A 26,177-nucleotide genomic window follows, 5' to 3' on the forward strand; every position below is an offset into this window, starting at 1 on the left:
CTCCCTGGTCCTCCCTCCTCCCCGAGGAGAGGCAGCAGCCGACCAACTTCAACAATGATTCCCTTGCTGTTAAGGTGGACATACACTTCTCTCAAAGACCTGGACACTTTTCCTATGTTACCAACCTGTGTACAGAGCAGAAAGGACCGAGTGGATGCTATGGCTCTCTGGAGTTTAGGTTCTCCCGGAAACTAAAAGCAGGTGGGAAACAGGAATGTGCTTCGGGGTTATTGCTTTGTCAGAATAAGTAGAAAAATATTAACTCTACCCACGAGAAAAAGAAACCAATTAAACCTGGCTTATAGTTCTTCAGGCTGCTAGAGTTTCGTGGCAGGAACCCTGAGTCCTGCAAGTGGCTTCGGCCGGCGCCCTTCTATCTGTGTGTGTGTGTCTCTTCCCCCTCTCTGGTCTCTCTCAGCTCAAGTTGGCGAAAGCTAGTGATAATCCATTTGCATATGAATCAACAACGGCAGGGCCCACAGGCACAGAAATAGAACAATGGTCGGCCTGAGCCAAAAATAGGTCAAGCATGGCCGAGTGATTGGAGCCTGCATTAATGCATTTAAAAATACCCCAGCAAACCCAGCTGTCCAGCCTCTATCTTTCAAACCATAATTCTCTATTGCAGGGCCTTAAAAGCAATTAACTCTTTCCTCCCTCCAAGCTTGCTTTACACACTGTATTTCCACACGGGAGATTCGTCTCCAAAGAAAGGCAGGCAAAAAAAAAAAAAAAAAAAAAATTAAGAATCATAATTCTAAGAGGGCAAATGCACATACATTTAATTTCATTTTATTTTTATAGTATGTGTTTTTGGAAGAGAGAGGAGAGAAGTGCAGAGCTCTGTATTGGTTCTAAAATAATACTGGAAGCTTTTGCTCATAATGTGGTTTCTGCCTCACCCACGCACAGCAATCCTGGTGTTCTATTTTTGTTGCCTGTTTCTCCGGCTACACTGCAGTTGGCTGTAGCACTAGAAGCTTTTCTGCCTTCGAGTTTCAAGACTGACAGGAGATTTAGTAGAGGTAGTTTCAGAAAATAAGCACACCCCAGAATAAAATGTTTATGAAGAACTCCCTTGATTTTTTACTTGCTATTTATGTAAGGCAATTGTCCATTTCACAAACCCTAACAGGATCTCAGTACCACCTCTCAATTTTATTGCATCCAGTTTCTATTCTATCAAGTTAAAAAGAAAACATAGCTCAGATCTGAAAATGTCCCCTCTATTTCAGCCTCTGAGGCTAAATTCAATGTGGAAAAGAAAAAGGAAAGGAAGTGTGGATGCTGTTTCATGGATAGACACAGAACCACTGAATATAATGTATACACCTGTAGATCAACCAATAAATATGCTGAGTCCCCAGCTAGGAATATTCTGCATTCACCTCTACCTGAAAGACAGACCCCACTTTTCTATAGAAATAGCATTTATAATGGAAGATAGGCTCCCAGACCAACAAACATTGTGGCATTCACCTGTAGAGTAAATGAACTGTACTATATACTGCTAAACATTATATAGTTTCTGGTGGACGCTTATAGCACCATTTCTCTATGAGAAATAAATTCTGTATCACAAACTGGGTTGGAGTGTCTAGCCACTCCCAAGGGCACACCCAAAACTGATAATCCACTAGTTCTGCGAACTCTTCTCACTTCTCTAAACTAGATCAGCAGGGAGAATGTCATTCTTGGCATATTCGTAGCAATAGAGAAGGAAAGGGGAAAAGCAGAGTGTTTCAAGGTTCCCGGAACAGTCAGATGAAGGAAGGATCTTGGCCAACCACAGGGTGTGGGGCAGGGGAAAGAGAACAAGGAGACATAGGGTTCGGGTGGAAGGGAGGAAGACTGTTGAGTCGTTAGGCAGATAACCCACGGCTGAAGAAAGTGGCACTGAATCGTCCTTCTTTCATAGATTAACTTCTATCTCTTGCAAAATTATATTCTGACCGATAAATTACAAGGTTTTTAAAAAAGAAGTTACTCCGAAGTGCATGTGATTTAAGTCAAAACAAGAAAATCCTATGTTCCTGTCAGTCAAAAAAAAAAAAAATTAATTCCATTGATATTACAACTAAACTTTGACTCAGTTAAGAAATCATTATATAAAATTCAAGAGATGGAAATCCTGTGGAGTTGGCAATTTATCTCAGGGATGATGGACCTAAGCATCACATTTCGGACCTGGGGGGAAACTTAGAATTTGCTACAATGGTGTTCAAACTCCCTGTCCCTCAGGATGCTGTGGAACCTGGGAGTGGACTCACAGCACTCTCCAAAAGAGATTCTTCCCCAAACCACCACCGCAACCTTCCTTTTATTTTGTTTATACCAGAATATGCAAGAGTTCTTTTGAACAACAGCTTCCCATAGTAAGAAGAAATCCACTCATTTAGGACAAATGAGCTCCCTATTTTAGACACAAAGAAAGTAAAAAATGGTGTGCTGAAGATTACTAAGGCTAGGAAAGCACTCATTAATGAATTTATGACAAAGGGGATTTGCTTAGTCTGGGGCAGGTGGTCTCTAACGCAACAGGCTTTCCATCACATTCTCAAGTCTGCCAACCTGTTCGGGGATTATTATCAGAGAGATTCAGAATAAATTTTAACATGATCTAGTGATGAAAAATAGAACCACCCAATGTTTCAGAGTGGTTTTGAACAGAATATGCAAAACTAGTGATAAACATGTAAGAGGAATAACATAATCTCACTAATGACATAATAGACATCCTTTTTCATTTTAAATTTAAATCATATCCTCAAACCGCAATTGACCAAAACAGTTTCCCAGCTTTTATCATCATAAAAAATAAAATAAAACTCCAAAAGAGTGAGCTAGTAATTATCCTATTTCTCAGAGGTTCCAGGAAAAGGCGTTCCACATAAAATAATGCATTGTGACTTCTTCATGTTGACCAAGTTATTCCACTTGAGATTTATTTACATTTCATCCCACATTTTTTCAGTGTTTGTTTATTTGTTTTTTCCATTAGCGGTCTTGTCTTTCACCTCTTAACAATAAAAAGATTAGTTTCAAGTGAAAAAACATGGGACATTTATCATAAAATAGGTATCACTTGTTTCTCAGAGGAAAAATAAGCATCATTAAAATCACCCCAAGTATATTGATTACTATGGTTCCATTAACCAACAACTTCAATATTAAGACTATTGCATAATTCCTCTCACATCATCTCAACAATGTGAAGAAACGTCACTAAGTTTCTTTTTGGGCGTTTATAGAACCAGTTTTACTGACTTGGAAAGAAAGATTTTAAGTTCTATAATAGAAAAACCATAGTAAGCTAACTCAAATGCCAGTCTAGAATAAATAGGCATTTTAAAAATGTCAATATAATAAACGTTAATTCAATTTAGTAAAAATGTTGGAAGCTGATCTAAAAATCACTTTACATTCATTTTACACTCATTCAATAATTTTTAATATAATCTACTGTTGAAAAATGAAACCACTGTCTAATTGTTTCTCAGTGGTTTCAAACAGAATATGCAAAACTAGTAATAAACATATAAGAGGGACACCAAAACGTTATTCGGAAGTGATTATGACAATTCCGAAGCTTATTAGCAGGTATATAGGCAAAATAAAAAGATGTATAAAAAACTATCTAGGGGCTCCTGGGTGGCTCAGTGGGTTAAGCCTCTGCCTTCAGCTCAGGTCATGATCCCAGGGTCCTGGAATCAAGTCCCGCATCAGGCTCTCTGCTCGGCAGGGAGCCTGCTTCCCTGCTCTCTGTGCCTGCCTCTCTGCCTACTTGTGATCTCTGTCTGTCTAATAAATGAATAAAATCTTAAAACAAAACAAAACAAAAAAAAAACAAAAAAAACTATCTATATGGCATCGAGGTATTTCCAGAAATATCCTCAGACCCCTAGCTCACAAGGACATTTTCTCAAACCAGTCTTAGGTGCTGACTACAGACCTACTGGAAAGAAGCAAAGAAGGTCGCGTAATCTGATTTATTCTAAAACAATAAGGTACTCTCTGCTCGTCTGTAATCAGACGCAAACTTTTCATGCAGCATCAAATCCCATGATTCTGGAATCTAGATACACTAAACTTTAAAACTTGTTTGCCTAAACTATTAATTGCACTTTACAGGAAAGCTACAAATTATTCACCAATACCTGTAATTCCTCTCTCGTTCCCTGATGCATTCACGATGCATCTTCTCCCACCCTCACATTTCTCAAACTACTGTCAACAGTTATACCTGTTTGCCTGCAGGCGGTAGACTCGGTACCCGCAGACTCCCAAAGAACAGGGAATATAGAGTACAGTATACTAATTTTTATTTCTAATTTAAAGAGCTTCTTTATCTGAATTTCTATCTCTTGGAGGAATATCACCAATTCCTATTAGACAATGGATATTCAATTTACAGTGATTCCTCTCCGCTGAAACAACCTAATTGGTTACCAACTGGTCTTCTGATAAGGAAATCTTGCCTCCACCCAAGAGCAGTAACGGGTTTGGGAAAACACATCAGCAAAGAAATTCCAGGGAGACTGATATGAAAACAAAGCAACATGGACAAAAACTCTTAACAATCGGTGGCCTTGATTTGATTGATAATAATTTCTTCTCTAACTTTTCCCTTCAAATGGGAAGTGCTGATCCATGATTTATGCTGTTTCTAGGGGACTACAGAGTATCAGGGTCACCTGGGAATTTGGTAGAAATGCATTTTATTGGCCCCTATCCCAGATCTACTAAATCACAATCCCTAGGAGGAATCTGTACTTTATATGCCCTCCAATTCATTCTGACACACAACAAAGCGTGAGAATCAGTAGATTAGACCAACCTTTCCAAAGCAATGATTAGAGGGCTAAAGGTAAATGGATAACGTATCTTTTGTGGACCCAATTTTAAACTAGCCAGTATTACTAGAGAACAATTTTTCCAAATGAAAATCATTAAACGAGGTAAAAGACTGCTGAAGACCCTGGCCTTTCAAGGTATAAAAAGGAGGATCATCCCGAAAATGATCTCTGTGATGGCAGAAGAGACCAGCATTATACACTTAGTATGATAGGGATGTGGGCACTGATCTTCTTCACTAAGCTATGTTGTTCTAGGTTGTTTTTCTAAATATTTGCCAGTTGCACATTAGTCCCTGTATGCAGAACTTAGAAGAGTCCGTCCAGGAGGAGAATGTATTAATGATATAATATTCTACATGTAATATTGCATTGTTATTCATTCTACCTTGCATTGTTATTCATTCTACCATAGTATCTTATTAAAATTTCAATAATTAACTTCAAATCAATAATAAATCATAATTTTAAAAAGCTAGGTACATGTCTGAAAAAATTATATTTTGTTGAAATCAGTGAAATGTAATTGCATATCTATTTTTTGTCTTTATTTTTCTTGGTTTGTAGACAGGTCAGAATCAGACTGTAGCAGAAATGATCTCACAGGACTCCTTAATGTGGTCATCACCACATTAAGTATAATCTGAGCAAACAAAGTATTCAATATCTTTTTTTGTAGTATTTTAAAGATATTAGTCCAAAGAAATTAACATAAAAATGCACTGTGGGTACTACACTTTATAGTATTGGATCTAGTAACTGCAGTGATGGCAGTTTCTAGAAAAGTCTGGTTATCAATTGCATTGGCTCATGTCCATATGTTCTATTTTTAATTGGTAAATTCCATTGATTATACCACTCTGACTCACAGTTCTGAAAGAAATATAGCTTCAGTTTTAACCTTCTCTCCCTGCAAAAGTCACTTGGGAAACTTACCACAGTATTTTTTCTTTTACACTTTGTATCATGGTACTCTAAAATTATTTCACATAGAAAAACTATTTCATATTAGTGTATGTACCAATATGCCTGAATGGAAATATCAGTAAGCATCAACCAGAAATCTTGCTTTAAATGGCAGGTAATGGTTCACACTGGTAATCAAACATCATTTTCTTTCTAACAGCATCGACTCTGAAATACAAACCAACCTTGACTAAACTAACCTATGTTTACTAAACCATGTATGTAGAAGATATTTATGAGACCAGAGAGACTCTAGATAGAGATCTTAGTTTTAAGACAAAACATTATTTTTGGCTACAGGACTATGAAAATCAAAATTCTGGAAGAATTCCAGTTAAGTAAAATTAGCATTCTGAGCTTCACTATTTGGTAAGCCTCAAAATTTTAGTTTTATGTTATTTCACAAAGTAAGTGTCCTTCTTATGAAGCCACACTTTAGTATTTATCATCTTACAAATAAAAGGGATTCTGATCACCAAAAATCAATAGTGATACATAACAACTGGATGAACACTGTATTTGAGAGCTAGGATAAGACTGATTTCCACATGCTAATAAGTATAGCAGACATTAAAAAAAAAAAAATCAACCCAGAAATGTCATTTCTTGCCACAAAGGTCAAGCTGATATTTACCATAGCAAACCACTACCTATCACCACATTAAATCAAGAGAATGCCAGAAAGCTTGCCACTGAAAATAACAACATTTTTTTGATATTGCAATTAAATTCTGACTTAAACGATCTAATTGGATGCCAACTACCATATTTAAGAAATAACAAATGCCCAACACTTATTTTTTGACTGATCAAAAATATTTATAGCAATGGTGTATAACTAAAGTACAAACATTTGCAATTAACCATACCACTAAGTTTATCAGACATCCCATGGGTAAGGAAGGAATCTTTGCTATTTCAGGACTGAGTATTTCATGTAACAGATTTTCTTTTCGTGAACATTTGTCTGATAGATATTTTTCTATCCTTTTTACTTTCATCCTTTGCATCCTTTAAGTATGGCTTTTACAGATACCAGATACCTCTTTATTTTCCCCCTTTCATCCCAAAGAAAAGTCTCATGTTTGGTAACTTCACGGAAGAAAATAGTGGCCCTTGCTGTTTCATCATCTTCTCCAGAGCAAAAAAAAAAAAAAAAAGTAAGTCTATTTTATCTTTCAAACATTTGCCCCATGTTACTTACTTGGCAAAGCCTTCCCTGATCTAAGCAGTCATGAAGGAGAAGACCTAACTCTATCCTAACTTCTGTCATAATAAGAGTCATTGGCTATTTCAACAATTGGGCTCCATGTGTGTTCGCCATGCTAGGTATCAGCAAGCCAGGAAGAGAACCGTCATTCACTTACATGCCTACTGCACTCTGCCTAGCAAACAGTAAGCGCTCTATATGATAAGGGAATCTATGTAAATACACATGATGTGTTGATTTTGCACAGGTAAGTGTCAGGCAAACAGTTTCTATCATCTTAGGCATCAGCCATTCCCATCTCACCACCCACCCTCCCCCAAATCCATCTCCAGACTTCGTTTTCCTATCTTGGGAGGTTACCTCACACACCCAATACCAACATCACCCTGGTCAGATAAATACGATGATGACATCACACACAATACTTTTCAGGACAATATGGTAACCAATAATAAGATCTGTATCATTATAAATTCTACCATGCTTTATTTGCCTAGGAGTAAACACAGGAAATTAAAACATTCAAGATCATAGAGAATTTATTCAACACATTTCCATTTTGACACTGAAACTATTTTTGCTGAAAAGGAGTTTTGAAAATGTCCACAAATGTTGCTGTGCTCTTGAGGCTCTCCAGGCTCTTCTAATGATGGCCAGCCTGGATCCAGGACACAATGACAGGACTCTTCTGAAAACATCAAAGCTCTAATCAAACAAGTCCCACTTTATATTCTCATTGACTTGAAGATTCCCTTTTAGTTTTAAAGGGCTCCTACATGGTCTACGTCTTTTGAAGGAGGGGACTTTTGTTCACATATTTTCTAAATCAAAGAGAGATAGATACTGGAAAATATGGAAACTTCAGCGTCAGATATTAAGTTATACTCAATTCATGAAAAACGTAGAATACCTTTCATATGAAAGGCAACTACAGAACACCCTACACGGTGTGACTCATGAGTGGAGAAGGGGCTGTGGTTTCAGATGGAATTTGACTGGAATCCCATCCTCTGTCACTTGGTAATCAGTTATAAGCTGTAGAGCTTGGATAAGTTACTTAACCTTCCTTAGTCACAATTCCTTCACTTAAAAAAATATTAAACTCGGCGTCACTTACGGAGCACCAGAACACTGAGATCAAGACCTTGAGAGGAAATGGGAGAAGAAAAAGGCTGAAAGAGAACACGTCCTCTACAGTTACCATCTGGACAAAATATTGGCTCTATTTGCAAGGGGCTTTCATGCACAAACCTTTAACCAAGATGTGATCTTTATTTTATCTGCGTTTCGTGTTGCAGATGATTTGTGAACCCAACAGAGGGAGGAATGCCCGTCAAGCACTTCCTCGGATATAGGATAGGATTGCTACTTGACAGGAGGACCTTTACATCGCAGCTAACAGTGCTTTCTGCTACATAAACTTGGTTTATATGCTCAAATTAGTATCTGCTGCATACTGTAGTAAAAGTGCTTCATGACTGTCACCTGTGCAGCTTAAGAAATAAGAAAAAAAGAATATACACATCACATCTGATAGGAAACATATACCACAAAGCTATATAATTAATATATGCTGAAAATGGTCCTGAATTATCATACTTTCTAAGTCCATGAGAGAAGAAAATACTCATGTTGCGAACTTTGTGTTTTCTTGGTTGATACTGCTTATGGAAGGGTTCTGGAAACATTCACTGAGTCTCTCTTCAACTTCATCCTTCTGCCCCCTCCACGCTCTGCCTATTCTCACATTTTGTTCCTCCTATGCCCCCCAAACATATGCAACAAAAAAGAGAAGGGCGTCCTAATTTCCCCTAGTCGTACCAAATTAATAAAGACTAAGAAATCATGATTACAAAATAAACATAGCAAAAATTTTAAAAAGTTAACATCTGCACGGTTGCTTTAATATTTAGAAATATGAATATGACATTTCTACCACTATGGCAAGAATATAATAGGTACTCATTACCCTGTAGTTATTATTATTATAGCACATTATTATTTTTTTAAGATTTACTTATTTTTATTTGAGAGAGAAAGAGAAAGCGAGCACAGGAGCATGGGGAGTGGCAGAGGGAGAGGAAGAGAGAATCCTCAGAGCAGACTCCCCGCTGAGCATGGAGCTGACCAGGGGGCACAATCTCACAACCCTGAGATCATTGCCTGAGTCTAAATCTAGTGTCAGACGCTTAACCAGCTGAGCCACCCAGGCACCCCTTATAGCGTATTATTAATACGCACATCAAGAAGCAAATAATCGAGGGCCTACTTAGATGTCCATATTCTGAACTGAAATAATCCCTATTCCCCCAAATAAGTTATAATATTATAAAACAGAATAGAAAAGCCACTGGTTTCTGATATTTCCTAGAGGAAAGAAATGAGTACATCAAGTTAGAGAACAAAAATTAGAATGGAAACTTTCATCCCTCTCCAGGCTGATAAACCATGTATATTCAACAAGTCATTGATTTCTAACTGGAAAATAAATGGAATTAATGAGCGAGACGTGATTAGTATGTGTCACGCTATTTGCTACGCTTACTTTCTGAGGTCAACTCAGATATTTTATTTTATAAAAGATTTTATTTATTTCTATTTGACGGAGAGAGAGAGAGCGCGAACATGCAAGCATGGGGAGCGGCAGGCAGAGGCAGAGGGAGGAGCAGACTTCCCGCTGAGCAAGGAGCCCCACAAGGGGCTGGAGCCCAGGACCCTGGGGTCATGACCTGAGCTGAAGGCAGATGTTTAACTGACTGAAGCACGCAGGCACCCCTAAATCACGTATTTTAATATGGGAAACAGGGATTAATAGCAACACTCACATAAAACAGAACCTTCACTAGGTACAACAACATACATCTGTGTTTGTGATTTAATCACAACCTAGGAGTATCACCAAACCACAATGCATTCTCCCTAGCTAATGTTTTCATTCCAGATGGCAGGGACTGTCTATTTAAAAATCAATAAGCTAACATTAATTATTTCACCTGAAACTGTAACAACCCGCTTTTTGGTAATGAAGTGGAGCCTGTAGTCTTCCTATTTTGGCTCTATCTGAAGGAAATTCTCAACAGTACTTCCTGTAAGTAAAAGAGACCCCTAGAGAGCCAAATTCACTTATTTTATTTTATTTTTTTTAAAGATTTTATTCATTTATTTGACGGACAGAGACCACAAGTAGGCAGAGAGACAGGCAGAGAGAGAGAGGGGGGAAGCAGGCTCCCTGCTGAGCAGAGATCCCGATGTGGGCCTCGATCCCAGGACCCAGGGATCATGACCTGAGCTAAAGGCAGAGGCTTAACCCACTGAGCCACCCAGGTGCCCCAAATTCACTTATTTTAAATACAAGGCTTTACTTGGATGAAAATTTACTACTTTTTGATTATTTAAATAATGAATAATTATGTATTGACTTGATGGAGCCCAACCCTAGTTAAAGGAAACTGGAGTATAGGAGTAATTAATATTCTGAAGGCTAAACAATTAAGAAATTTTCAAGTATAGGTTAATGCTGTTCCCAGTAAAAGTAAGGGAGAAAACATTAGTAGTCAAGGACATTTAAAACTCCGAGGCTTTTCATTTTATTTAAAATATGTAGTTGTCCCTTGGACAACATTGGTTTGAACTGCACGGGTCCACTCATACATGAATTTGTTCTGATAAATATAGTATTATAAATTTGTTTTCTCTTCCTTATGATTTTTCAATAGCATAGTAAATTAGCTTGCTTTACTGTAAGACTACAGTATATAATATATATAAAACATACAATATGTTACCTAAAACATAAAATATGTTTTAATCAACTTTATGTTATCAGTAAGACTTCTAGTCAATAGTAGTTATTAGTAGTTATGTTTTGGGGGAGTAAAGAGTTCTATGTGGATTTCTGACTGGAGGGGTGGCTGGTATCCTAACTCACATGTTGTTCAAGGGTCAAATCTACTTCACTTGAAATGGGATCAATCATACACAGAGCATCCCAATTAAAAACAAAAAATTGTAAGCCAGTATGAGAGATAAGAAATAAGAACCCATAATTATTATCAAGGTCGATGCTAACATGGCTAGCTTTGTGTCTCATGGTATAAGATTAGTTATATTTTTAATATCCGGTCGTTAGAGTGAACCTAAAGTAGTCTTTTCACTACTGTCATATAAATTGTGGATTATCATAACATCACAAGAATGTTTGAATCATTAAACATAGAGTACACTGCCTGTCAGACATCCCAAGGTGTATGGTTCAAAACAGTTGATAAGAAGCAGCAAGATTAAAATGGTACTCAAAATTATGAAGCTGTGCCATTGAGTATAATGTACATGCAGTCATGATATCTGATCAGTTTCTGTAATAACAAAATCTATTAACTTGGAACTTCAACATAATTACCAATGTAGCATCGTTCTTAGGAAATCAGACAGAAAAGACAGGAAGAAACTGATTTGTAAATAATTTTAAATGACTATTAAAAAAAAAAAAAACCACCTCCTCCAGGAATTACTATGTACATTCAGGAGCAATTTGGACTTTCCAGAATAAAACTTCTTAACAACTGGTGACCTGGATGAGAAGGCACAGTGGATACCCTGCCCACTCTTCACTCCAAGCCCACTCTTCCCCAGATTGTCCTACGCTCACAACAATGAGGTCAACTGACACAATCCATAAATGAAAACACATCACTATCAAACAGATCTCCTTTTGGGGTTCATTTTTCTTGTGATTTGTTTGGTTTTTTACCTTGCCTCATTTTTTCATTAGGCTGTTGAGGACTACTGTAGCCCAACTGTATCTCAATGCTTTTTAAAATGTCTCATTGCTTAGGGGAGCGTGGGTGGCTCTGTTGATTGATGGTTTGACTCTTGCTTTTGGTTCAGGTCACCATCTAAGGGTCATAAGATCAAGCCTGGCATCAGGCTCTATGCTCAGTGCCAAGTCTGCTTGTCCCTCGCTCTCTGCTCCTCCCCCACTCAATCGCTTTCTCTCTCTTTCTCTCAAATAATTAATAAATAACATTTTGGGGCCCCTGGGTGGCTCAGTGGGTTAAAGCCTCTGCCTTCGGCTTGGGTCGTGATCCCAGGGTCTTGGGATCGAGCCCCCCATCGGGCTCTCTGCTCAGCAGGGAGCCCGTTTCCCTTCCTCTCTCTGCCTGCCTCTCAGCCTACCTGTGATCTCTGTCGGTCAAATAAATAAAATCTTTTTTAAAAATTAAATTAATTAGGGGCGCCTGGGTGGCTCAGTGAGTTAAAGCCTCTGCCTTCGGCTCAGGTCATGATCCCAGGGTCCTGGGATCGAGCCCCGCATCGGGCTCTCTGCTCAGCAGGGAGCCTGCTTCCCTCTCTCTCTCTGCCTGCCTCTCTGCCTACTTGTGATCTCTGTCTGGCAAATAAATAAATAAAATCTTTTAAAAAAATTAAATTAATTAAATAAAATCTTTAAAATGTCTAGTTGCTGATCTCTCTCTCATTTCAGCAATCACTGTCTGTTCTTAGAGACAGGCATTCACACACCATCCTCTGATGCCTTTGTTTACTTGCATACAATTTAAAAATCAGTTTTCTTCTTGCCCCAAACCTAAGCATGTATTCCTGAACCATTAATGCTCATGCTTCCACCCTACACTTCTTTCATCTTTCTTTGTAGCATCTATGAAATACATAATTCAGTGTCTTTTTCTCTGACTAAAGTTCTTACTGGGAAAACTGTAGCAGTAGCAAAAGTAATCCATCTGACCAATTTCTTTAAAAAAATAGATTAGCCTTTGTTCTGCTTTTAATTACAAGAGTTTCCTATGTTTATACAACAAATATTGTTTCCTTTGACAAATACTGGTCCTTTCATAGGGTTCTTGGGAAGAAGGGGGTTGGGTGTTCAGGTAAAGTGAGCAGGACTAGTGCAGCAGTGTGTAAGAGACAGTCTGGGAACTGTAGGGCCAGGAACACCCAGCTGTTAATGTTCACTCTCAAACACCATGATCTTGTGGCCCCAGAATAGACATGTGTTTGAATACAAGCACTGTGTCCTTAAAAAGATGCCCTACTTCTCCAGGAAAAAATAAGATAAAATAAATAAGGGCTCAACATGAATTAGGAAGGAATACTATTCCCCCATAATTATGAAGGAGTATTCTGGAAGAAAGACATTCCTTTGTAATTCTTGTTTTTAATCCTCTAATACTATTTTTTATACTTTAGTCACATCAGTTTCTAATAGTGAAAGAGCAGAATATCATCTCAAGTATTTTGTGCTGCAAGACAACAGAAATCTAAACAAAAATACAAAACAATATCCAGACAGGGGAACATAGTTAAAAAGATAACCCTGGAAGGTGGCAACAAGAGACACCCTGTAACAGTGTGAGACGTATGCTGGCATCCGTCAGAGAATGTCAGGGGCCACGGTTCTGCTCCTGCTTCCAGTTCAGACTCCTCTTCTTCTTGCCAGAAAGAACAGAATCTGATCATTTCTGTTGCTCCAGCTTTACAGAGAAAATGGAGCAGGATCAGAACTAAAGAGGCTCTTGGCTACCTGCTCATGCCTTGGGAATACACAATTTACAACAGGCATTTGATGAGCATACTGGAGAAAAACTAACTATCTCCCTTTAACAATGGTAGCAGTAAAAAAAAATAAAAATATAAAAATGGTAGTGGTGAAGACTTGGCACTGAAAGTGACCCACAGGCAATTACAGACACACAGACTAATCATTTTTCTGCAAATAGTAGCATGGTCTTGACATGAGGAAGTTAACAACCAGACAAAAATCATCAGGCCATAACGGGGCCCCTCAGAATAGACAGTCCCGTGTTCAGGCCATGCAAGACAAGAAATCTAGGCTGGACTCAGAGCCACATGGTAAAGGTGAGATAGGAACTAAAGATTCCCATAAGGAGCCTGCATTTGTCAAATATAATCCTGCCTACTTCCATAGTAAGATAAATCCTTGTATGGTTTATTAACACACATTAAATCATTTTATGATCTTCCTAAAGCCCTGAATTTAAAAGCACTTTTCTAGGTTTTTTCAAGGATGCTGAGGTAAAACCTGACTACTAGACACAGAAAATCTGCTCCTCAGAGTAAACAGAGCCAAGTATAACCTTATAAATTCACACCATAGCATTCAGGAGTTCACAGCAGAGTTTGGTTAAGAACATACATTTGAGTCACCAACCAAAATAATATCCAAGTAGTAACCAAGTGAAGTCCTTTATTTATACTTTTTAAACTCCATGAATGAAATGACAGGCCACTCCACTGTGTGCCATAGCATGTCAGCTATAACATGATAATTACATTCCAGAGAAAATTTGTATTCTGTTAATACACTGTCTAGATAACAACCTTATGGGGCGATAGGGTTATCAGCTTTGCTCAAAACCTGTGTTAGTAAAAAAAATAAAAATAAAAAAATAAAAAAAAAACTATGCTAGTTTGTAGCTTACCATCTTCATCAACACCATGATCATCATCTAATATTATAATTAAAATTTATAATTATTAGTTGAGGAAATGAGTTGGATACCTCGCACCCTGACCCCCAAAACCAAAAGCTACAGTTCAGCTTGGCCAGAGGCTATCAAGGTGGATGGATAAATGCAGGAGACAACACAAGGGACTCTTGTGGAGGAGTGGTGAGGGCTGAGCCCATGCTGAGCCAGGGGGCGCCCTGGGGCAAGGGCTGCATTTCAGGGGGGCCTTGGAGGAAGAGCATTTTGCCATGAGCCAACGATAGCCAAACAAGGCTGGGCATGTGCACTGGTGGTGAGGGACAGACAGACTGCAGAGAGGCACTGGTTTTTAATTTCTTAAGTTCAGTCAGCATGGCCCCTGTAGGCAATGTAGCTTTTTCCTTTCCTTTTTAAATTCACAGTTACCATATTTCTACTCTTCTGGTTTCCTACACTGGGGGAAAAAAAAATCACACATGAACCAGCATCCACTTTCCATTTTTATTATCCCCTATTTACCAATCGTGTTTGATTTCATGTTTGTTACAGGAGCATGAGTTGTCACAGAACCATCTTAAAGCTTGACCACCGCAAAGCTCCCTTCCTTTCTCTCATTCAGTCCATGGCTCTGACACACAGAAGGTGCTTTCCTCAGTCGACCACAAGCGCTTCAGACAGACTGCTCCAGATCTAGCCCTCGGATGCCTCTTTTTCTTCCTACTCCCCCATCCTTCCTGGGAACTGTCTAGCAAATCAGGAAGCCCATGGCCCATAGGACGGGGAAAGGCACTGACTCCTCTTCAGGATCAGCTTGTCTGGCTTTAGAATATTTTACAAGGTCCCTGATTGAACTTCAGTGGTAACCTCTTGTTATCTTAGAGGCAGAATGGTACAGGGAGAAGCCCACGACTATAGGGCATTCCAGCTTTAAAACCTGGGGCAAGTTATTCTCAGTTTTACACATGTTGGCTATTGTCACCTACCCCTAATAGAGGTGTTGCATTTGCATTCGTAAACAGTAGTTGATCAGTAAAATAGTACCTAATTATTATGTCTTAAACCCTCGATACTGCTTACCTTCATCTTAAACAAAATGGAAACAAATTGGTCAGCAACAGATCAAAAGAAAAATATAGAATGAAGGAAAGTGTGTTACTAGAAACAGGCAGTTCATAATTGTAAAGAAGTCAGAGGTTGATTCATAAAATTAAGGATAAGGAAAATCTTCATTAATATTATGAAGATTTATAACAATAAATTAGCAGAATTAAAACTTCTCCAAGCCTTGTAATCTAGTATAAGTGAGGATTGGCATAAATAAGCCTTCTTACACACCTCAATATTATATAATAAGCTATTGGCATCTTACATGATATTAAAATGTTAACAATGCTAATGAAAGCCTTGAGTGATGGTTAAACTAGATAAAGTGCACCCCATTTAAGAAATCATAGATGAAGGGGGCATCTGATTGGCTGAGTTGATTAAGCACCTGACTCTTGATATTGGCTCAGGTCGTGATCTCATGGGTGTGCCACTGAGCCCAGCAACAGGCTCATGCACTGGGTATGGAGCCTGCTTAAGATTTCCTCTCTCCCCATCCTCCAGCTCTCTCTAAAAATACATAAATAAATAAATATTATTTTTAAAAATAAATCATAAATAAAAGACAAAAGGGAATTTAATATTGAGATAAATTGTGTCCAAGGGTAGAAAAAAATCAATATTTAATATTAATATCCTTCTTTACTCCATAAGCAAATTCTAAAGTTTGTATGGTATAGCAAAGCTCCAAGGAAAGTCATAGCAATTTTGAAGGAGATCAGAATGGGAACATGGGCCTTTCTGTCCTTCGAGACATATCTGGTAAGCTATTATAAAGAGAAGCATCATTTGTTCAGATATAAATTAATCTGCAAGTTAACAGAATAGAGCAACAAAGAGCAGGCACACTTATGTATGGAAACTTTACTTATGGCAGTTCTAGGACCCCAGAGAAGTGGAGATCTTTAATAAATAGGGCTAAGATAATTGGTTCTCTATGTTAAATTACCGCGGGCCTAGATATTAGATCTTTATATTAAACAATACACACATAAACACACGCACAAATTAACTCCAAGTAAATTGATGATCTATATACAAATTGAAAACTTAAAAAAAAATGAGGAAAAAAAATGTAAAGGAGTATGTTCAAATCCCCAGATTGGGATAGAAATTGTTCAATAAGACACAGAAAAACACAAATCGTTACCAAAAAAAGATGGATATATAGGACATAAGAATATAAGTGTTGTGCAAACAAGCCACTAAAAAAGAAAAAAATTAATGATACATTGAGAGAAAACTTTTACAGTGCATTTAATCAGCCAATGATTAGTATTCAGAATATAATAATATTTACAAAGCAGTTAGGTAAGATACAACCAATAACAAAGTAAACAAGAGATAAAAATAGGCATTCACTAAAAAGGAAATGTTAATGTGCAATCTATATATAAAACATGTTTAAGATTACTAATAACCAGGAAATAAAAAATTAATCCCTAACAAGGTACAGTTATATATCCAGAAGACAGGTAAAAACTGAATCTAATAATACCAAATATTAATAAGACTGTTGAAAAATAAGAACTCTTACACATTGACAGTGTAAGTTTATTTTGTCACAAACATTTCATTTAATGCAGGCTAGAGTTTCTGAAGAAATTACCATTTGAAGTGGTAACACTTTGTGTTTTCTAAGGCAACTAAATATTCATAAAATCCTAAGTGGAATCTTGGCTAAGCTTACCTTTCTCTTTTTTTCTTTTTTGGCTTAATTTAAACTAAATGTATTCTTTTCAAGATTTTCTCATTGTAATTCTGCTATCAACAATGAGAAATTACTATGGCACCTGAAATAAAAGTTGATTTCCAAATTAAGTAATGAAACATAAAAGGAAAGAGCTAATGTGCAGCCCATCATCTTGAAAGCACAGCATAGAATTAGTAAATGCATAAATTGCACTTAAAAGTACAGTTTCTTTTTCAAAGATGATTACTACTTTAAGAAAAGCTTCATGTCTGTTGATAGCCCTCAGGTAATTAAAGTATGGACTGATCTTTGTCTCTAGTTTCAAAAGCAAGAACCGTTAAATGCAGAAAGAGTCATGATAGGCAAACATATTTTTAACTTAACAAAATGAAAACTACTGAGACTGTTATTTAAAATATCTGAATAAACAGACCACTGGCAGAAAGGGCAAAAGGTAGTTATGCTCAGTAGATGGGTATTAAGAGAACAAGGAAAACTTAGTTACTCTAAAGTTTTGTTGATTTTCGTGAATGTTTGAGAATCAATATAATTTAAGAAAAATGCAAATATTAAAAAACCAACATAACATTAAATTCAGAAAATCACACTTTTGTAATCTGTGAAGTGATAAGACCCTCACCAGTTTATTTTCAAAGATTCATGAATACTAGGCAGTGTGACCAGAAATGAGTTTTGAGACTATCTTAAACTCTTCAATTACACACATGCATTTTACCAGGAGAGAAATACTTCTCCATATGGACATAATTGGACCTTAATAAAGACCCCATCTCAATCATGCTTTGCATACGTAGTCTTCAAATTCCTGAAAGAAATAAATATGGAGTATTTGTTTGCTTGCTTATACAGAAATGAATTAATTCCTCTGCTAGCTTTGGTTTAGGAAATTTGACACAGTGGCTATTGGGCTTCCTTGGACAGCTTTTAGCTACACCTATGGTCAACTGTTAAACTCTAAGCTAAGTTCATGGGGGTCAGCTCAGTTCTCTGAGGCTGTAATTATCCCCCTCACATTCAAGTTCTTGGGGAACTCAACTAAGATAATATATTAGTTCAGAACTGACTGCAATGTAACCAATGACTTGAAACTACTGAATGAAAGAATCATCAGAAGGGATGTTTCTTTTCTCTCTGGAGTCAGAGAAAGCATGGAGCTCAGCGGTGAGCAGGGTTCACACCTACCTAAGCCATGCTCCGGGGCCAGGGTGTTCAGGCCCAGGCCCTGGAAAATTCCTGTCATTAGGCATAGGAAATCCTATTTTTCTTAGCAGCAGAATGTTTCCCTAGGAATGATTAGGTGACTATTTGAAAACCGATTTGGCATGGTAGATGAGATCTCCAGGTGGCAAACTTAAATAGCAAAGCTTTGGAAACAAAAAAAAAAAAAAGGGTTTAGTTAACTGCAGGCTTTGCTTTTCTTGGTGGGAATACAAAACTGGAGCCAGAGTTTCATTGTTCAGAACAATACAATATATCCTAGCACTGTGTGGACAAAGAATGAAAAAAAAAAAAAAAACAAAGAACAAGAGAACAAGAGAAAGAGAGAGAGAGAGAGAGAGAATGTTATTGGCTGCTAGGAAGGAATACTGGGGAAGAAGTAAAATATTTAAGTGGAGTTTTTTAAATGAAGTTTTACTGAGTGGTATTTGTTGGGCTCTCCTCTCTTACTCTATAGCAGTCTGAAACACTAATACTTTAAACCCAAAAGTGTAAGGAGTTAAATTTGCCTTTTTGGGGAATTATAACAAAGTCCAGAGCCTGTCATACTGGTTTTGGGGACAGATCCGAGGCTCGCCGTGGTGGTCTTGCCACATCTGTGCTCCACAGGGGCAGACCCATGCAGTCATGTTATTAAACATTCAAACCGTATAACTAACAAGCATGGGTTTCAGTCAACATTCTGCCATCATCCTTCTAATTATAATCTGGTTTCCCAGAATTTCCTGGTCAGAGGTCATGAGGGTCTTGTCCCCTGGAGAAATACTTTTCATTGAGACTATTCATTTGACATTCTGGTTGAATCCATTTGTCTTTGCGGGCATTGCTGATGTGAATCTGTCAAGGTGATGTCATCCTGTGGGGACATGGTGACAGACCCTTGCAGTTAATACAGCTACCTATACCAAAAAATCTTTAATTAGGGTTTTCTATAAACATTACCCCTGCAGAGTGACAAAATTTAAAGGTAATACCTGCTCTTTCTATTTAAAATTCAACAGCATCCAAACTCAAAATTAAGAAGTTCAAATTGGGGCTGTAATAGAGAAAATTCTTTATTTCAAAGAACTGGCCTGTTACCCATAACGGAGACCAAGCACGCAATGGGAGGTTTGTCTTATAAATACATAGTTGAGTTTCAAGAGACAAGACCTAAACCGTGCTACAGGAAAAACAAAACAAAACAAAACAAAACAAAACAAAAAAAACCCACATGTAAAAGGACTCTATTGCAAATCATTGTATCATACGACATTCCTCAATAGGGCATTTTAATTTTAAGGTCACATAGAGCTATATGCCGAGGAAATAATGCTGAAATCGCAATGGGACACTCCAGAATACTAGTGATCTTGGTGGATTTTGCTGATATTTTGTTGTTTATGACTGACATTACAGAAGCTAGAGCCTAACACAGTCATTCCAGAAGAAAATTTCCCTGCAATGAACAAAGCCCTTTTGTGCTTCTGGTAAAACATGACTCCACTAAGGCAATTAGCTGTTTTAAAAATAAACTAATTCATTTTGGAGATCTGATGTATAATTACGCAGCTGCATGGACTGGGGAGGCATGGTGACTGGCTGGAGTGTTAGTAAAATTAGAAGAAAAAAAAAAGCATCACCATGCTGACAGCTAAAGCATTGATTTAATGTCCAATTGCCACCTTTGCATTATGAGGAGCCACAGAATGAAACTCTTACTGAAATAATACCAAAAATTTCTGATAATGATAGTACGTTAACTCCAGGGATGGAGGGGATGGTGACTAAAAATATTTATCCAGAGCCTTGCTTTGAAGAAGCTTGGCATTCTCTGGAAAATCAACTCTTACATCTCCACAAAAATATGACTCAGAGAATTTAACTCACTCATTCCACAGACAGAACCATTCTGTACTCCTTCTAGAAGCAGAACATTTGGTGATATGACACTTGTGTGCATTCAGGGGCAGTCACCAGAAGAGGAAAAGGCTCTTGGTCCATTTTCAGAGATTTGCTATTAAGGAAGCAGCTTCCTTGGGCAGGAAGATCGAGGCCTGGCCATTAACCAGAGCAGGATCCTTCCGAGTTTTTTGGGCGAGAGGCTCTACCTGATCTTGACATTGAACCTGTCCTTGTCTGCAGCCTCAGCGTCCACAAATCCCACGGGGTAAATTCACACCGCATGATGAACGCTATTTTAAAATTCTACTAACACTCATTTGACTGCCTTTCAATTACATTATATACTTCCCATGAGGTGAAGACAGCAATATTTGCACACTGTGTCTTTATAGACTCTTTCTGTTGGCCTGTCCTTCCTTCCTTTTTAACCTTTCTTTCTTTTCTCCCTCCCTGTCTTTTTGTCCTTCCCTCTCCCCCACTTTCTCTCTCCTCTTCTTCCTCCTTCATTTCCGTCCCGGTCTCCACCTCCACTCCTTTCTCCATCAGACTCATAGCATTTTCAATCATTTTTCTTCCTCCAAGCATTCCAGATTCTTGCCGTGAATCATGTTAAGTATCACTGTTTTTGCATCTCTGACTTCCAGGTTCCTAGTGTTTCTTTTATTAAGAAGTAGTTCTCTAATATCCTGAAACTAGAGAATATGAATTTCAGCTCAAGGTAAACATACAAAATAATCTTTATTTATTTCACACTTGCTTTTAAATTATGTGAGAATGTAAAGGTTTATTAAAGTTTGGCGATGAACCTGCCTCCTGCCCCAAAGGAAAAAACTGTAGTTCAAAGACAATAAAATGTGTACAAATAAAGGAATATATTAAAATTCTATGGTTATAAAATTTTACTTCCTCAGTCTCATTTTAATACATTCTAAAAATTAGATGCAACCTTTATTTCTCCAAATTTCGTTTCCCTAGGTCTCTGATTTCATCAGCTAAGCAGAACCTTCCCCAGAGATGACTGTAGCTAAAGTTTCCCAGAGAAACACAGATGCTGCAGGGGCACCTAAGGGGGCAACCTGCAATGAGAAAGCACAACTCCCGCCTCGAATATTGCTGATATTTTGCTCAACACGTTATTTAGATCATGTAAAGCTTACAGAAAAGGTATAGGAATAATGCAAAGAACTTCACATACCTTACATGCAGATTCACCAATTTTTATCACTGTGCCACAATATGTTGCTGTTTCGAAATTTAATTTAACTTACACAGAATGTTTCCATACATGCATCCACAAAAAAGCTGGGAAATATTACCAAGGCTCAATATCTCAGTGTCAGACAGAAAGACAGAAATAACCTTCCCCAGGCAAATACTGGGATGCCATCCCCTTCCTCAATGTCTTCGGAGGCGGCCTAAAATAACACAGGATAAGAAGCTGAGAAGCATGAGGGCGTGAGAGTTAAGAACTTAGTTATTTTATTTTATTTCTGCATTTTAACTGATGTGTGTGGAACAGCATAAATTCACACAGGAACATTCTCACTTATTCTATGTTATTTACCGCAGGGCTGATACAGTATAAGATCCCTCTTAGACTCTGTCTACCCAAGGAGATCAAAGAGTTTGATTTTCAAAGTATCTAAAGACCATTTAGAACTATTTAAAATAATTTCATCTGCAGGTTGATCCATCAGCACGAAGCTCTAAGGAAAATATTATAACAAAACTCTAATCAATGAGAAGTAAACCAATTATCTATTGCAATAGCTGTGAGTAATTACACATGCTGTCCAAGGAGAACTTTTGTAGGAGGGAAGTCAAGGTTGCCAGAGAAAACTGGACACACCTTTTGTTGCCACACTTGCCTCAGAATTTTCCAAATCAACTCCTCCTTATAAGGTCAGAAGTCGTTTTAGTTGCTTACGCCACTGAACGTGCAGCACGTTTTGGACCTAGGGCTGTGCACGTGGGCACATGGGCTGTGAGTACACAGATGAGTAGAGAAGAACTATTGTCCTGTAGAGATATGTCAGACTGATGTGTATACAGTCCTGCCAATTGAGCAGAAAATGGAATTGGTTGGGTCTTATAAAAGGATGAAGCAAAAATAAATAGCCTGAGTTAACGTCAGAGGTATGCATGCCCTGTGCTAAGTAAGGTTCTAACATCATCACTGCATGTTGTCTCCTCTCAGCCTAGTAACATAATCTGCTGAGCTCTGCAAACACAGAGCTGGCAGAGATCATGAGAAAGGGTGACCCAAGAGCACAAGTATAAAAGTATAAAAGCAGTGACCAATTCCTCCCCAATACCCTTCTTTAAATGGATATTTGTTTCTGGGACCAGAGATTCAGCCTGTCCGGTGACCCCATAACTCAAAAGACACTGACTGCTTAACTTCGTTCTCACTGGCTTTGATATACCTCACATAGGTGCATCTGTCTAGATTCCTGTGTGTATGAATGGCTGTGCATCAAGGATGGTTTGGAAATTGCAAAGTGGCCTGAAGTTATGCCTTTGTTTAATGAGTACCCAGAAAGTACCCCAGGCACTGCTCTCAACATCTGGGATAGGTTGGAGACAAAGTCTATACTCTCATGGAGCTTATATTCTTTATTCTAAACAATAAACAGGTCCACAAAGAAGTAGGATTAGGGATAGTGATTACTGTAACATTGAAACAAAATACAGGGTAATGGGTTACAGAGTAACTTGGGAGGCAGGGACCATTTAGAAAGAGTGATAGAGCAGGCATCTCTCTTGAGCTGGGATTCCCTCTGCTTCCCAAAATGAAGAAACAAGCCTTGTAAACATGTGGGAAAGGCACATTCTAGGCAAAGGGAACAGATCTCTGCCAGTGGAACTACAGCCCAGAAAGGAGTGGCAAGAGGGAAGAAGACGCTCTTGGAGGGAGGAGCAATCCTTGCAGAGCATCTGTCAATCCTTGCAGAGTGCCACAATGGAACTCAGACACAGTTTGGAGGGTTGGGCATGGGCACAGGGATGGGCCTTTAAGTGGGAAGGAACTCCATTCTAAGAGCCCTCATGCTGCAGAGCATGTCCTGGACCATGCTGGGGCAGTGCCTGTCTGGGTGGTAGCTAATCGGGGACAAAACTAGAGGTGACTAGATTAGAGGAAGCTGTCTGAATATTATCTGTGCCATTTCTTACTGTGGAATTTGATTTGAAAACTGCCAGTAACAATCTTTTCTTGGAAGTAGGCAGGGATAGATAGTATAAATAAATATAATCTAAAAGCAAAAACACGATTGAAAATCAAATCTTCCAGCAAAAGGCAGTGAAATCAGGGCTTCAAATCAAATCTTCAGGTCTAGAGGAAGTTCAAAGCAATTACAGAACACCATCCACAGCAGAGCGGCGGTACAGAGAGAAGTATGGTCATGGACCTGTTAGAGGTCTCAGCTTGGTTTGTCTGGCAGTGGGCTTTAGAAAACCAGAATCCAAACAGTCACTTACAGGTTATTTTTAAAAGGCACCTGAATTAGCATGTCTAAACTACTTGAGTCTTCCTAGCATCTCTTTATCCCACTCCCACAACCTTCAGGTAATAGTCTTTGATTTTCTTTCCATGGGGTGGATACCTAACAGGACCCCCAACCCAGGGACCAAGTAATGAAACGAAACAGCAGGCACCTGATTTTAGCTGAACAAATCTCAGTCTGTCTCCAGGAATTTGAAACCAGCACAGAACACAGAATGTGCAAAGGCAAAGAGGTAGAAAAAGGTTAGGAACTGAGTTCTAGTTGGATGGCATTCCAGAGAGAGGGTACAGAGAGCCCTGTTGTGGAGTTCCCACCTAATTCATTTTCCTGATAGATACTTGGTTAGTTGGCCCTATTGATTTCAGAAGTTGCTGAGAGCAGAAAAATTTTTAGCAAATATCATAATCAATGTTTATAAATGTCATCCTGCTTTGTTGTCTAAACAACAACAGACTTGAGGGCAGGATACATAACCCCCAAATTACTCGAAAGCAATGGAACACTGGGTAAAACACAAAAGATACAATGTAAAAGCAGGAAAGCTGTGGCTAAGACACAATTACCTGGATATCAAACACAGGGATGGTCAGGCCACCTAGAGGTAGGGCAACATTTTATGCCAAAAGCACATTCAGTTCATTTGCAAATATTTATCAAAATACCTACCCTATGCCAGAAACCTACCCTATTCTATTGTCAGTAGCTGGAAATACAGTAGTAAACAGGGGAGAAAAGGTCCTTACTCTCTTCAGGTTTCCATTTTTAGACTTTGACTCAATAGAAATTTTGCTTACATACTTTCTCTGTCAATTATTGGACATAGAGTTTCCACCTGATAAGCATATGATCTACAAACTTCAGAGTAGTCAAGCTAATTGGAAATCCCTCAGGGATACTGTTTTAGAGACAAATTCCAGCTTCAGGTATTCATTCTGGTGGGAATGGAAATGGAAAGGAAAGGAAAGTTCCCAAACTTGAGTAAAAAGAGTACATGGTGATAATATGGCAATAATAATATGGCTTTATCTCGGAAGTCTGATTCTGGGAGGTATGAGAACCAGGTCTTTGCAATATAAATGAATGCTGTAAATCAGGGGTAAAGGAGACCATGGAAAATTTAACCCTCTGCCCAGTTTTCCAAGTATTATTGGAATACGGACACACTCATTGGTTTACATATTGTTTATTGTTGTTTTCCTGTTAAAAAGCAAAGTTTAATAGTGACAGAAGATTGTACGGACTACAAAGCCTGAAATATTTAATATCTGAACCTTGTTATAGAAAAAGTTTGTCAACTCATACCTTGAGAAATTCTCAGGTAGGCTATCTAATGCTCTCATGAAAGCTCCTTCTGCTTCTGCATTTTAATATTTTTTCAAAGAAATTAATTTTAATTTAATACTAAGAGACAGAAAACTCCATAACTGGTCAAGCACAGATACCCAAGGAAACATAAAGAGAATCCTTGCAAATTATAGTAGCTTAAAATCAATGATTGTTTTTTGATTCTCCAGTTTAAAGAAATAACATACTTGTTTTAGAAACCAATGAGCATTTATAAAAGTACTACCAATTAGCAATACATAGAGATCACCTTGATTAAATTTCTGACATATATCCTCGTAGTCCTCCTTATAATTGGTTTATTAAATTCAAGAAGATACATATGTAGGTGATACAATTTTATTCTCAAAGTTGATGTTACCTATTCATTAGTTCTAAAATAAATAAAATGAGTAATACACCTATAAGTGCTGAAGTCTCCCCCAATAAACTGAGCTATACACTGGAAGGGACTGTAACTCTTACTCATTTTAATTTTCACAGCAAGCAGGATCCAACCTGGTATTTAGTCGGGACTCATAAAATGTTGATAGAATGAATGATAAAGAAAGCTACTAGACAATTATGTTTCTACATAGGTCCTACTCATGGGAACTTTGTGAATTGCCCTCATTCATGAAGTACAATGTGGTTCCATTAGGTTGTTACTATTGAACACCTACACACTTTCTCTTGCTTTGGTGAGCTCCTTGTTAGATGTGTCACCCTTTAAAATGTGTTTTTTCCCTTGCTAATGTAAGTTTTTCAAGGTCAACCCACAGTTTCCTAAAATAATAATATCTCTGGTGTTTCCCAGAAATAGCATATACAAATAGGACATTTAAAATGGTTCTTTGGGGACGCCTGGGTGGCTCAGTTGGTGAAGCAGCTGCCTTCGGCTCAGATCATGATCCCAACGTCCTGGGATCAAGTCCC

At 38.1% G+C, this 26,177-nt stretch overlaps 1 protein-coding gene across 14 annotated transcripts in view; it reads right to left on the reverse strand.

Annotated features, from left to right (window-relative positions):
* The window catches only part of HDAC9 (histone deacetylase 9), a 923,925-nt gene that overhangs the window by 531,369 nt on the left and 366,379 nt on the right, over positions 1-26,177 (reverse strand). Inside the window, exons 1-2 of one of the 14 annotated variants that reach the window (XM_032304496.1) lie at positions 295-692; positions 126-191 (exon numbers count right to left, since the gene is read on the reverse strand). The exons of 11 other annotated variants lie outside the window; for them this stretch is intronic. The gene's annotated coding sequence lies outside the window, so the exon portion shown is untranslated. 2 more of the 14 variants (XM_032304499.1, XM_032304497.1) reach the window with 2 other exon arrangements.

This window comes from Mustela erminea, chromosome 11 (genome assembly GCF_009829155.1).
Source record: "Mustela erminea isolate mMusErm1 chromosome 11, mMusErm1.Pri, whole genome shotgun sequence".
NCBI lineage: Eukaryota > Metazoa > Chordata > Mammalia > Carnivora > Mustelidae > Mustela > Mustela erminea.